The following is a 13,352-nucleotide window of genomic DNA, read 5'->3' as shown; positions in this document are numbered from 1 at the left end:
GCAAACTTTATATGCCCCAATATAGGGGAATGCCAGGGCCAAAAGAATGGGAATGGGTGGGTAGGGAAGTGGGGGGCGCTATGGGGGACTTTTGGGATAACATTGGAAATGTAATTGAGAAAAATATGTAATAAAAATATTAAAAATTAAAAAAAAAGAAGTCTGTTGTATTACTTTGCTTTTTAGTGATGAGACCATGATGAAAAGCAACATAGAGAGGAAACGGTTTGTTCCACATTACAGAGCATCATCAAGGGAAGCTAAGGCAGAAACTGAAGCAGAGGCTGGGAAGAGCTGCTGGTTATTGGCTTGCTGTCCTTGGTGCTTTCAGCTTATTTTTAACAACAACCCAGGACCACCTGCCCACGGGTAGCACAGCCCACAGTGGGCTAAACTTTCCCATATCAATCATCAATCCAGAGATTGTCCTCTACATACTTGCCAACACGCCAACCTGATGGAGGCATATTCTCAGTTGAGGTTCCCTCTAGTGTCAAGTTGACAAAAGAGTAGCCAGCATGCATCTATAAGCTTTCTTTGCACGCACATTCTCTGCTTTCTCCAATATCCTTACCTTCTAAGTAGACCTTGTTTTCATATTATAAGTTTTCTCAAAAGTTGTGTGCTTCTTGGCCAAGGGCTTATAACTAGAGTATCAACAAGGCTATGGTACTGACGAGGGAAGGCCTTGTCAGTCATTAGTTTCACTAAGCTGTGGTCTATCAGGGCCATTCCTTCCAGAAACTCTTGAAGGCATTGATACAACCATTTTTTATCAAATCTAATCTTTATCAAAATCTTATCTAGCCTCCTGCTTATAGAATATACTGTAGCTCTGATTATTCAGAAATAAAAGATTTAGCATTTTCTCTGTAAACTTGTATTTAGGTCCACAATCTCTCTAAGTTCTGTACCTCCAGTTACACCTTCTAGTTGATGGTCTAAAATGACCTGTTTAATCATCGCTAGAGAATGGGGATCGAGATCTGCTGGGGATAAAAACATGAAGGATTGGAAAGGACCTGACGTCCACTTGCATTTTGAGAAAACATTCCACTGATCTTGGTTTGGGTACTAATTTTCCCCACCCCCTCCCCCTTCTAAAAGTATCAGTTTCATATTCTTGAGTCTTTGGAGCTTCTGAGACAGGATTCTGGCTATTCATGTCTTTAGACTTAGCATTCTCAGACCTGCTAGGTCAGTTTCCACTTGTTAATATGGTTCTTATTACGTGCGATTTCTAGCTTCCAGAATTTTGTGACTGCTGTCTCTCTTAAAGTCCCCTTTTGTTTTGCTTTAATGAGGTTTTGGGAAGTTAAAGGGCATATGCTCTTGGCAATCTTTGACCAGAAGTTCCAGCCAGTGCTTGAACTCCATTTTCGTATTGCCTCCCAAGAAGCGGGCCCACACAATAATATACTGCTGATAAACAATTGTGACGCTGTTATGATCTATTGGACACTATTTTAAGTACATGAGTACTAACCTTTGCCCACAGGACGGTTTACTGTGAAAGCCCATTCAAAACCTTCCCCTGTTCCAGGAAGCCTAATGGGGTATGTTTAATGCTAATGGTAATGGGACTTTTTTTATTTTCAGTGCTAAAGATCAAATTCGGGAGCTTGCATGTGGTCCACAGGCTCTAACATTAAACACCAGCAGAAAATGTTCTTGTCTGTGCTCAGTGTGGAACAGAGCATACTCCCAGCTGAATTCTAATTTTTGCCTTTGCCTCTATTAGCTGAGTATTCAGCCCTCTAAGAAGCAGTCACTAAATTGTGTCCTTGCTTTTCTGGATTCTGTGTAGTCTATGTAATCAAATGTGTAACTGAGTTCTCAGGGCAGAGCACAGTGGACAGTGAGCATCCAGGAGGCAAGGGAGTGGATCAAGAGAACAGAGGATCCTCTTCACAAGAAGTCATCTGCATGTCCTAGGGTGAGTGTCCCCTTACCCCTCTCAGTGATGGGACCCTGTCTGGCTTGAACACAGGCCCTGTGTGTGCTGCCATAGTCTCCGTGAGTTCCTATGTGTGTCATTCTTGTGTCTAGAAGACTGTTTTATTGGAGTCACCATCACCTTTGACTTTCCACCTCCTCTTTAACTTAGATCCCTGTGTGTCATGGTTTGAATATGCTTGGCCCAGGGAGTGGCATTATTAGAAAGTGTGGCTCTGTTAGAGTAGGTGTGTCACTGTGGGTGTGGGCTTTAAGACCTTCCTACTAGTTGCCTGGAAGTCAGTCAGTATTCTGCTAGCAGCCTTCAGATGAAGACATAGCACTCTCAGCTCTGCCTGCACCGTGCCTGCCTGGATAGCAATGTTCCCGCCTTGAAGACAATGGATTGAACCTCAGAACCTGTAAGCCAGCCCCAACTCATGGTGTCTGTTCACAGAAGTAAAACCCTAACTAAGACACTGAGCCATGAGAGGAAGGATTCAAGGAAGACATCTCCTGTAGGACTGAGTGTTTCAAAGTTAACTTACTCTCCACATGTTATCTACTCATGGGTCTCTGTGTTAATTCTTATCTACTGCAAGAGAAAGCATCTCTGCTAACAACTGGGGCGCTGATCTGAGTCCCAGACCAGTGTGGCCAAGAACAGTAGTTTAACTCCCTTTGCAAATAAGGAAACTGAGGCACATAAAGAAGCCAACAGATGCTAAGTCACATGATTACAATGAGGGCTTGGGACAAGTGACTTGATACAGCTTTGACCCAGCCTGGCCTTTTTTCCCTCCGTCTGCCACCTGCCATCTGGACCCTTCTATCACCAACCCATTGACCTGTCTGTTCTCATTCTCACTAGATGCCTTTTCTTCTCCATGGGCCTCTTTCCTGAATGAACTATTCCTTGTCCCTGGCTTCTGGGAAGGGGTGGTTTCAAACACTTTTTAATACCAGAAATCTACAATGTGTCTAAGTTGCAGGAAGAGTCTCCCAAGGTCTAATTCCCAAACCACTATGTTAGAGCGCATACTTTATAATAACTTCTGGAGGGGAGAAATCAAGAGTTCTTTATGGATATGTAGAAGAGCCCTGCCTTTCTCCCTGCCCCCAAATCCTGTTTTCACCATAGTTAAGGCTTCAAAGCCTCCACTTCACAACCCGAGTGAGCGCTGAGCTCAAAGCCCAACACGTCAACTATCATCTGCTCAGCATGTACTCACTTTGGCCCCTCACTGACTTGTATCCTTCCACCTGGCAACTGTGGAGATGGACCCTGCTTCATGCTTCCTTCCCCCACCCCACCCCCCGTCTGCCTCCTCTGAGAGTGTCAGAAACCAGATGCCTGTTTTCTCTCACAGCAAAATCCCCTGATTTCAGCTCTCCAGTCATTGCTCTCCTTCAGCAGGTTCCTCTCTTCATTAACTGAGGAATGAAGCCCAGAGGGCAGAAGAGGTAAGGACCTAATGTTTGGCTCGCCACTGCAAGCTGAACCAGGCAGACATCACTTCAGTTACTCATCTTTCTAACTCCTCTTATATGGTGGGAAACTCAAGTCCAGAATGGTTTCTTAAGACACCTGCTGTAAATGCCACAAGGTCACTGCCAGAAAATGTGTGGGAACTGGAATTTCCTTCACATCTGGTTTCAGGGCAGTTGCGATCAAATCAAAAAGAGATAGGATTCCAGCAAGGGCTCATGAGGGAGGCTCATGATAAGGAGGCCCAGTAGGGCCCAGGAAAAGTCTAATTGTGAAGATGGTGATGGAGTCAGAGCCACATTGGACTGATAGGGTGATGTAAATCCTTGAATTGATGCTACCTGGAGAGAGGGGCTGAGCATCATGTTGGGAACGTCCATCCATAATTCCCCAAGTATTTGGTCTATCCATGCCACCATCTCCCCCTGCCCAATCTCACAGTACCTGGCAAAAGCTCTGAAGCTAGGAGGATTTAGCATAAGCTGTTGAGGGCTCAGTGTCAGCAAAACCAAAGGGCAAGAAGGAGCTAGGCTAAGCCACCAGCATTTCCTACACAGGATCTTTCCCAACCCACAAAGCAAATGGTTCTGGCCTCTACAAGGCAACACATCTAAAAGTTGCCCCATTGTCTTTTCCTTCCTCTGGGATTCCAGGACCAAAATAAGGGGAAAGGGCATTGGGTTAGACTGGTTTGTATTTCAGGCAGAGATTCTAATTGCTTCTGACCTGAGCCTCTTCACTTCTCATTACCTCCTGGAGTCACTGAGTCCTTTTCATGTTTCAAGACACCAAGTCCTCTCTCCCTCCTGCCAAGGGTCTGGATTAACCTATTCCTGACCCTCGGATACCTGCATTCCCATGTCAGCACATGTTTGCAGAGTAGAAGTAGTGGGAGGTGCCCATAGTGTCAACAAGACATAGAAAATCAACACCTAATCTGTTCCCCAATTCCAGGTATTGCTCCTTCCGCACAGACACACCTCTGCCACTCTATAGCCTGTATGCCTCTGTGGTCTCCCACCTCACTCCAGGCTTAGAGCTTGACCCAAAGATCCTCAGAAAAAGTCTGCTTCCCAGACTATTGGGGGATAGATGGTCTTAAGGTTCCTTTCCTGTGTGTGATCGTATGTGGGTAATTCAGTTTCTTCGTTCTGCACACTCTTTACTCAAAATACAGACATTGAAATTCCCTTTCAAGTAACATATGGCTGACCATAGTAGTATACATCTACAATTCCAACTTGGGAGGCCAAGACAGGATTGTGAGTGAAAGGCCATCCTGGCTACATAATGAGACCCTATCCCAAAACAAAACAAACAAAAATGAAAAATAAAACAACAACGACTACAACAACAAAAAAATCCCCATGCTTTTGGTTTTAAAAAGTTTTTAAAATATTAAGACTATAAAAACTTTCATCTTATAAAAATGAATTAAAGCTCATGTATCTATAAATTATTCTACTTACACTATTCAGAGCCCTCTTTTTTATTTACTTTTATCTTTTACTTATTCACTTTACATCCTGCTCACTGCCCACTCCCTGTCACCCCTCCCACAATCCTTCCCCCATATTTCCTTTCCTTCTCCTCTGAGTGGGTGGGGCCTGTCTGGATAGCTCCCCACCTTGGCACTTCAAATCTCTGCAAGGCCAGGAACTTCATCTTCCATTGAGGCCAGACAAGTCAGCCCAGCTAAAAGAACATATCCCATGTATGGACAACAGCTTTGAGATAGCCCTCCACTCCTGCTCCAGTCGTTTGGGATCCACATGAAGACCAAGCTGCATATCTGCTACATATGTGTGGGGAGTCCTAGGTCCAGCCTGTGCATGTTCTTTGGTTGGTGGTTGATGGTTCAGTGTCTAAGAGCCCCACAGGTCCAGGTTAGTTGATTCTGTTGATCTTTCTATGGAGTTCCTGTCCCCTTTGGTTCCCAAAATCCTTCCTCCTATTCTTCCATAAGAGTCCTCAAGCTCCATCCACTGTTTGGCTATGAGTGTCTGTATTTATCTGAGTCAGCTGCTGGGTGGAGCCTCTCAGAGGACAGCATGCTCCTGTCTGCAAGCAAAACAGAGGATAACACATAGTGTCAGGGATTGGTGCTTGCCCATGGCATGGGTCTCAAATTGGGCCAGGGTTTTTTTGTTTTGTTTTGTTTTGTTTTGTTGGTGGTGGTTTTTTTTTGTTTGTTTTTTGTTTTTTTCAAGACAGGGTTTCTCTGTATAGCCCTGGCTGACCTGGAACTCACTTTGTAGACCAGGCTGGCCTCAAACTCAGAAATCCACCTGCCTCTGCCTTCTAAGTGCTGGGATTAAAGGCATGTGCCACCACCGCCCAGCTGGGCCAGCTATTCATTGGCCACTCCCTCAATCTCTGCTCCATCCCCAGCAGAAGCACACTTTTCAACCTAATATATTATAAAGATTTTTCACCCAGATGTGTATGTACCTCAGAATTTTCAAAAGCTGCACAGGATCCATTAAAAAAATAGCATAATGTTTTCAGCTCTTTCCCTATGGATACACGTGTGGGATTTTTTTTCTGAGAGTTCATTTATTACAAACTGTACTGCTTAGTTTTTTGACAGACACTAGAGTCACCTGGAAATAGAGATCTTCAGTTAAGGAATTATCTCCATCAGATTGGCCAGTAGGCAAATCTATAGAACATTTTCTTAATTAATGATTGATGTGTGAGGACCCAAACCACAGAGGGGACTGAGATGGCAGTATCACCCCTGGGTCCTGGATTTTTTATAAGTAGGGTGAGGAAGCTGAAGGGAACAAGCCAGTAAGAAGCATCCTTCTAACGTCTCTTCTCTCAGTGATGGACTGTGATTTGCAGTTGTAAGATAAAACATTTCATCCCACTTCTAACGTCTCTTCTCTCAGTGATGGACTGTGATTTGCAGTTGTAAGATAAAACATTTCATCCCACTTGGGCAGCATAGAAGAGCTAACCATGGTGTCAGGGATGTGAGCAAGCCAGCCTGAGGGCATGAGCATGGGAGAATAGGCCCCACCACTGATCTGCTGTGCAGTGACGTGGATGAGGGAAAGATAACACATACACCCCCTACACACACATCCCTTGCTACCTATGGCAGGCAGGAGAGCTGGCCCTGAGGTCATCAGAGGAGGAACGATTGCCTTGCCTCTCATCTGCTATAGCATTGGGAGAGCTGGCCCTCCACCTCACCTGGGCAGCACAATAGAGCTGGCCCTAGATGTGGGTGTTGTGGATGAGCCAGCCCTAAGGGTGTGAGTGTGGGAGAGCCAGCCCTGCTTCCTGTCTGCTATACAGTAGTGTCAGGTGGGAGAGTTGGCTCTAGTGGATTAATGAGAGCAGGAGAGCTGGCCCTGCCCTTCACCTGCCGCAGCACGCAGGAGAGCAGAGTAGACATCAACACCTAACGGGGGGGGGTCCCCAATTCCATTCCTGCTCTCACCTGGGCAGCACAATAGAGCTGACCCTGATCATACGGGGGAGGGAGGTAGAGATGAGCCATCCCAAAGGGTGTGAACATGGGAGAGCTGGCCCTGCAATTTGTCTGCCATGTTGTGCCATGGGATGAATCCCATCCCCTCTAACCCCTTGCCACCTATGTCAGGCAGGAGAGCTAGGCTTGAGGTCATCAGAGTGGGAGAGTTGGCTCTGTCCCTTACCTGCTAACCACTCAGGAGAGCAGGCCTGACACCTCACCTGGACATCACATTAGAGCTGGCCCTGGGTGTGGGGATGACAGGTAGGAGAGATGCCATCCTCCCTTTTCTAGTCCCTTAACATCAATGGCTGGCAGGACAGCTGGCCACGGGGTCATAAAAGTGGGAGAATTGGCCATGCCCCTCAATGACTACAGCACTGGAGAGTGGGTCCTGCACCTTGCCTGGGTAGCAAGCAGTGTAAACTTTGCTTTGGTAGCAGCCCTGAGAACAGGAAGGTGGGAGATCCAGCAAGCTGACTAGTTCAGATAACTCCCAGGCTCAGATTCAGTGCATTGAGTTGGTCTACTCTAACATCTACCTCATCAGTGAACTGATGGAGCTCATGAAGAGGCCAGTCCTACAGCTCCAAAACTACAGGATCTCCATGGCACAGGGCAACAACAGGATATCTGAGAGGGGTCCCAGTGAGGTTCCAGTATCCATGGAGTAGCAGAAACGAGAGGCACCATAACAGACCAACAGGTCATTGCAATGAACATTTGTAAACAAAGAAGTGTAGACAAAAGATAGACTGTGGGACACTTTGTGGCACGTTATACCTTCTACAATAAGAATTTTTTTCTCTGTTGGGGGCAGGGTTGCAAGGGCAGAGGGCAGGTTCAGGGGGAAGGGAGATGGGTGGGATTGGGTTGCATGATATGAAATTCACAAAGAACCAGTAAAAGGTTTAAAAAATTTATTTTTTTCATCCCCAAGCTGCTTTTGATCATGCTGTTCATCAAGCTATAGAAAGCAAGCTAGGATATAAGCCCTGCTGTGGTGAATTTGCTTTGTGGTAGATCCAAATTGGAGTGATTTTACAGTTTATCATATTCTTGGGGGCAATGTCTTTGGGAAACTTTTCCTCTCATAATTCCTTAACCTGTAGTCCAAATATTCACTTGGTCATCCTGTTTCCAGGATTGCCCTGATTGGTCCTAGATTGGACCAATGCAGAATCCTTCCGAGGAACATTTGCACCAAATCAGGACAAGCCCTTCCCTTCCCTTCCCTTCCCTTCCCTTCCCTTCCCTTCCCTTCCCTTCCCTTTCCCTTTCCTTTTAAGGAAGGGGCTCACACTGTAGCTCAGGCTAGCCTGCAATGCTCCATGTAGTCCAGGCTGGCTTTGAATTCATGAAATCCTCCTGCCTTTGGCTCTTGAGTACTGGAATTACAGGTGTGAGCCAGCATGCATCCAGCTTACTTTTTCTTTCTTTTTAGATAGCTAGGATAACAAAAATCCAGGAGCTGACAGAGGGCAAGAGAATGATGACAACATGGAAAACAGCTGAGGGTGGAACAATGTCTTTATTAAACTAATTAATTAAATTGCATTTATTTAAATGGTGCTATGATCTAACTCAAAGCTCCATTCATGCTAAACAAGTGCTCTATCACTAAGCCACATCCAGGCCTAAATTGTTTGTTTTGGTTTATTAAGACAGGGTCCCACTATGTAACCCGGGCAGGCCTGGAATTTCCTATATAGCTCAGGCTGGCTTATAACTCACCGTCTTCCTTCCAAGGGCCGGGATTATAGGCATGTGCCACCATAACTGGTCAGAGTCTGTTTTTAACCAGAAGGAAATCTATTGTTAAAGCCCCTCTAATCTAACTTTCTTTGTCTATGAGAGGGAAAATCAGAGAATAAGCCCATCCTGTCTACTGTTTAACTCCTCTCTAAATCCTGTCAACACTCCTCAACTCTCTGAAGACCAGGGATCCCTATGAGGGAAGCCTTCATCCGTTCTCGGTCTTCATGTGTGGCTCTTTGAAATCATAAAGCCTCTCCTCTTTGAAATGACACCTGTAATATAAGAACTAAGCTCCCTGAGAAGTATCACCAGGAGGTAGCCTCTGTATTTCCTTGTGGTTCTCAAGTGCTTATTCAAGTTGTCCATAAAGGCCCCTTAAATACCTCCACCTCTCCAGGCCCCATGTTAGAAAATGAGGATTGGAAAAATGGCAGATCTTCCAACCTCCTGCTACTGCCCATTTGATGAATTTCTTTCACCCCCTTAATTAATGACATCTCCCCAGTTCCACTCCACCAGAGGCACACCTTCTTCTAGAGCCTCCACATGCTACCTGCCATCTTCCTTTTTGCATACAAGGAGGGGGAAGGCCCCATTTCATAGGGGACTTGTGAGGATCAAATGAATCAATACTGTTTTTTAACCTGTAAAGACCTATCATTAATAACACCCACTAAGAAAGGACATGCTGGGAGCAGAAAAAAGGGGTGGGAAGGAGCAATGGGGTAATTGGGAAGGCTGACAGGACAAGCCCTAAGGACCCCACACTAAGTGGTAAAGATACTGGGGCTCAGGCCAGAAGGGCCAGGAGCTTGGAATGCAGCAAGATTCAGATGTCCATGCCTGAAGTCAGGGCTCCCAACTCCAGCATTGTTCATCTCCCTGGAGGTGGTGGAGGTTTCTTTGACCTACCCCGAGCAGTGTCTGTCTGTAGCCTGGCAGCCTCTCCCATGGTGCATCTGCCTGTCTATCCATCTATCTCCCCCAGCCCTGAGAACAGAGAGGAGGCTCAGCAGGAGCCCGCTTCTTTCCCTGCTGCCTGGTTCTAAGACTTCCCAGGATAGAGATAGATAGACAGGGGATGCTGGCTCCTAAGAGTATTTGTGGGATTGAGGAGGGGCACCGCTTTGAGCTCTCTACTCTCCACCCATCCCTACCTCAAGGGCCACAGCAGGGCAGTGCAGACCAGACAGCTTGGGGATGTGTGGCTCCCCCAAGGCGGGGCTGGGATATCAAAGTTGGAAGTGCGGGGGCATGTCAGCCCAGCTTTGTGAACTGGACTCCCATCAATGCATGAAAGCCTTGCTCGACAAACCACATTCGCTGCGCTCCCAACCTGCATTCCCAATTGGTCACGGCCTGCCCCCCAGCTGCATTCCTGCGCTAGAGGAGGCAGAGGGCCTTGGCCTCTTTGTTCTTCCCAAATCAGGGCTCAGAACCATGACAGGCTGATCACATTACCCAGCTGAGGTCAGCCCCGCAGGAATGACCCCCTCCTGCTCCTCCCCCACTTCACCAAGACATAGCCCTACCTTACTTACCTCTGTCCTTACCTGTGCTGGCCTTTCATAACAGCTCAAGTTGGGCCTTTATAGAGGAAGAACAATTCAGAAACTACAGCTCTGCTGTTTCACCCAGAATCAGATACCAGGAGTAGTACCCAGACCCTGATTCCAAAACTGGCCCAGTTTCAAGTCAGCTCCAAAACTTTGCGCCAACTCCCCTTTTCTCAGACCTGCACGTAGCTTACGTATTAATGGCATCTCAGACCTGAGATCAGTGCCAGAACAAGGACAGCTTTAGTGTTATCATGGAGAAGATGATTTCTATCCTCAGTGCCTCCCTACCCCATTTAAGCCACTGCCCATTTGGTCCAGGAGTGACATCTTCTGAACTGCCTGGTTGGACTGTGGCCTCTGCTGTGTGACCTCGGCTGACTTGATGAACTTCTCTGGATTTTAGTCTCTTCTGTTTCAAAACTATTACAACCACGAAGACTTCTTTTAGAAGATGCTCTGTCATAGGTTCCTGGGGTGTCATGGCTACATGACCAAAGTTACTTTTCCTGCTTTCTTCACTCCCATCTCCCCCAAAACATGGCCTCAAACGGACTTTTTTCTACATTCCCTTTCCAGCTTTCTCTGACTTCCTAAAGCTTTAAGAATCAGAGCCAAGCTCTCTGGAGTCTGCTCTGCTCAAGTCTCCTATATTATCCTACATAGTTGTATGTGTCAATCTTTGTCTCCTTTGCAAACTTGTTAACACTTCAGAAAAGGCCCTCAGGTTTTGTTATTCACTCAACAAATTTGTATTCAATAGAGCTGTGCAGGCTACTGGAGATCAGTTGTGGGGAAAGTAGAGAGAGTGGTCCAGGTTGGACCCTAGTTATTAGCATTGTGATCTTTTTTTTTTTTTCCAGTCACAATGAGCAAGAAGGTAGAAAATGTCAGCTATCCTTTGAGTAAAGTGTATCTAAACTGAGACTATGGTGGTTAGGGCACCTGAGCAAGTAGGAAGAAAATTGTCTTTTCCAGAGCCTACAGTGGAAGTGGAGTAAAGGCAACTGAGGAGCCCAGATCACATTCTAAGTAGAATTAGAAGCTGTTGTAAGGTTTTCAGTAGGATCACAACATGAACTGGAGTCATTGGGCAGAGGAATAGAAGGAATTCTGGTGGCCAAGAAAGATACAGACACATGCTATGTTGCTGAGGGAAATCCAGTAGAAGCAGTTTAGATGAGATGTACCATGTGTAAGTGGGGCCTTGCTGGCCTGGCAGTCATGACTTGGCCAGGTCTCGGTTAACCAAGAGACCGGAACACCTTTGGAATCGCCAGTTCTTCTCTGCTGCTGGGCAAGTTCAGAGATCCTCAGAAACCTTTTTATTGTTTTCGCTCTCAGCCCCCTGAGTTATGTTAAGAGTTGTTCATTACTAAACAAATCAAATTCATTAAATTACTAATTAACTCTGTTGCTTCATGCTTTACTACTCGGACCTATGAAACTGTTGATCTTAGCTGTTTGGGTTGCAGGAGATTAATGCCATTCCCACGTGGAGATGATTTGATGCCTGGGTAAAACCCTCCAGTAGTAGGATGATGTCATTCATTCAGTTAACCTGGGATGGATAAACATGCCAAGAGCATCCCACATAGCCTTAGGACTGTGCTGGATGCTCCCCTCTGCCCCTGCATGTACCTTTATCCCCTCTCTGTACTCAGGCCAACTCTCAGAACAGCAGGACAGCATGCATAGAGTTTCTCTGCCCTCTTGTTTCTGCTGGGGGTTTGCTAACATGATTCACTATTGGGAGGAAGGGGTCAACTCCTTCTCTGGCCAGCTACTAGAGGTCCAGGGCTGCTGTGGCTGTACCCTTGGTAATAAAACACCATAGGGTCTGTCCCTTTCTTATAGCTATGGTGATTGAATGGTCCTGCCCCGTCCATGTGCTGTTGATTTAGACACGGCTGTTGGTGGTGTTCACTGCCCCTTGCTTCTGCCTGTGAATCCTGCCAATAGCACAACCCTGTTCCTTCTTACACTCCCCTTTGTGGCCATCTGAGTGAGTCATCTGTTTGCAAAGGAATGTGACTTACACAGGAGGTGGAGGAAAGTATCCTAAATGGCTGGCATTTAAGTTGAAGGGTGAGAGGAGCCAGTCTTTATGATGGTTAATCTTCATCATCAAATTGGATAGATATGATGTTGCTGTGGAAACATACCCCTGAGTGCATCTATAAGGGAGTTTCTAGAAAAATTTGGCTGAGGTGGGAAGACTTACCCTGGGTGTGGGCAGCTGGGGTCTCAGACTGAACGAAAAGGAGAGAGTAAATGGAGAGCTAGTATTCATTTGTCTTTGCTTATGATTGTGGACATAAAGTGACCAGCCGCCAGTGCCAGGCCTTCCTCACCATGGAGGACTATATGCTCAAATTGTCAGCTGAAATATGCCCTTCCTTCTTAAGTTGCTTTGTGGGATGTTTTGTCCTAACAAGGAGAAAGTACACCAAAACCTACATGAGTCCTATGAGCTTTGAAAAATAATTATGAAAGAACTTCCCCAATTGTCATTGTGATGTCCATGAACACTTAGAGCCTGGGTATGTCCAAGTTAAGAATCATGAGCAGAAAGTCAAAGAGGCTCCACAGACCCTGCCCTCAAGTCATACCCTAATTAGGAAGAAAGAAGGTGGGCAACCCCACTAAAGGCTGTATTTTATTTCTCTCTCTCTCTCTCTCTCTCTCTCTCTCTCTCTCTCTCTCTCTCTCTCACACACACACACACACACACACACACACACCCTTCCTGGAGCACTCCCATGACATGAACGGAGTGGAGTCCCCATCCACCTACCCAGATCCATCCTGAGAGCCAGCTTGGCTAGAGCCTGGTGGGAATAGTGCCTTGGAAAGGAATGTCCTGAGGTCCGTCAGGCAGAAGGGGACAGCTGTCTGCAAGATTGGGTTTCAGTAAAAGCAAGCCTAACTCCTCCTGCCTGCGGGCCTGCGCTTCTGAGTGCCTGGACACCTGCCGGGGCTACCCCAGCCTACCCTCTCCCAACCCAATTGGAGATGGGAAACTGCAGAGCTGGGAAGTAGGGCTGTCACGCTCCCACCCACCCCATCCAGTCCCTCTCCCTGTCACCTCCAATTAGACAATTCATGTTCATGCTTTTCAGAATGGAGC

This window comes from Mus caroli, chromosome 9 (genome assembly GCF_900094665.2).
Source record: "Mus caroli chromosome 9, CAROLI_EIJ_v1.1, whole genome shotgun sequence".
NCBI lineage: Eukaryota > Metazoa > Chordata > Mammalia > Rodentia > Muridae > Mus > Mus caroli.
This window is presented reverse-complemented; position numbering follows the sequence as displayed.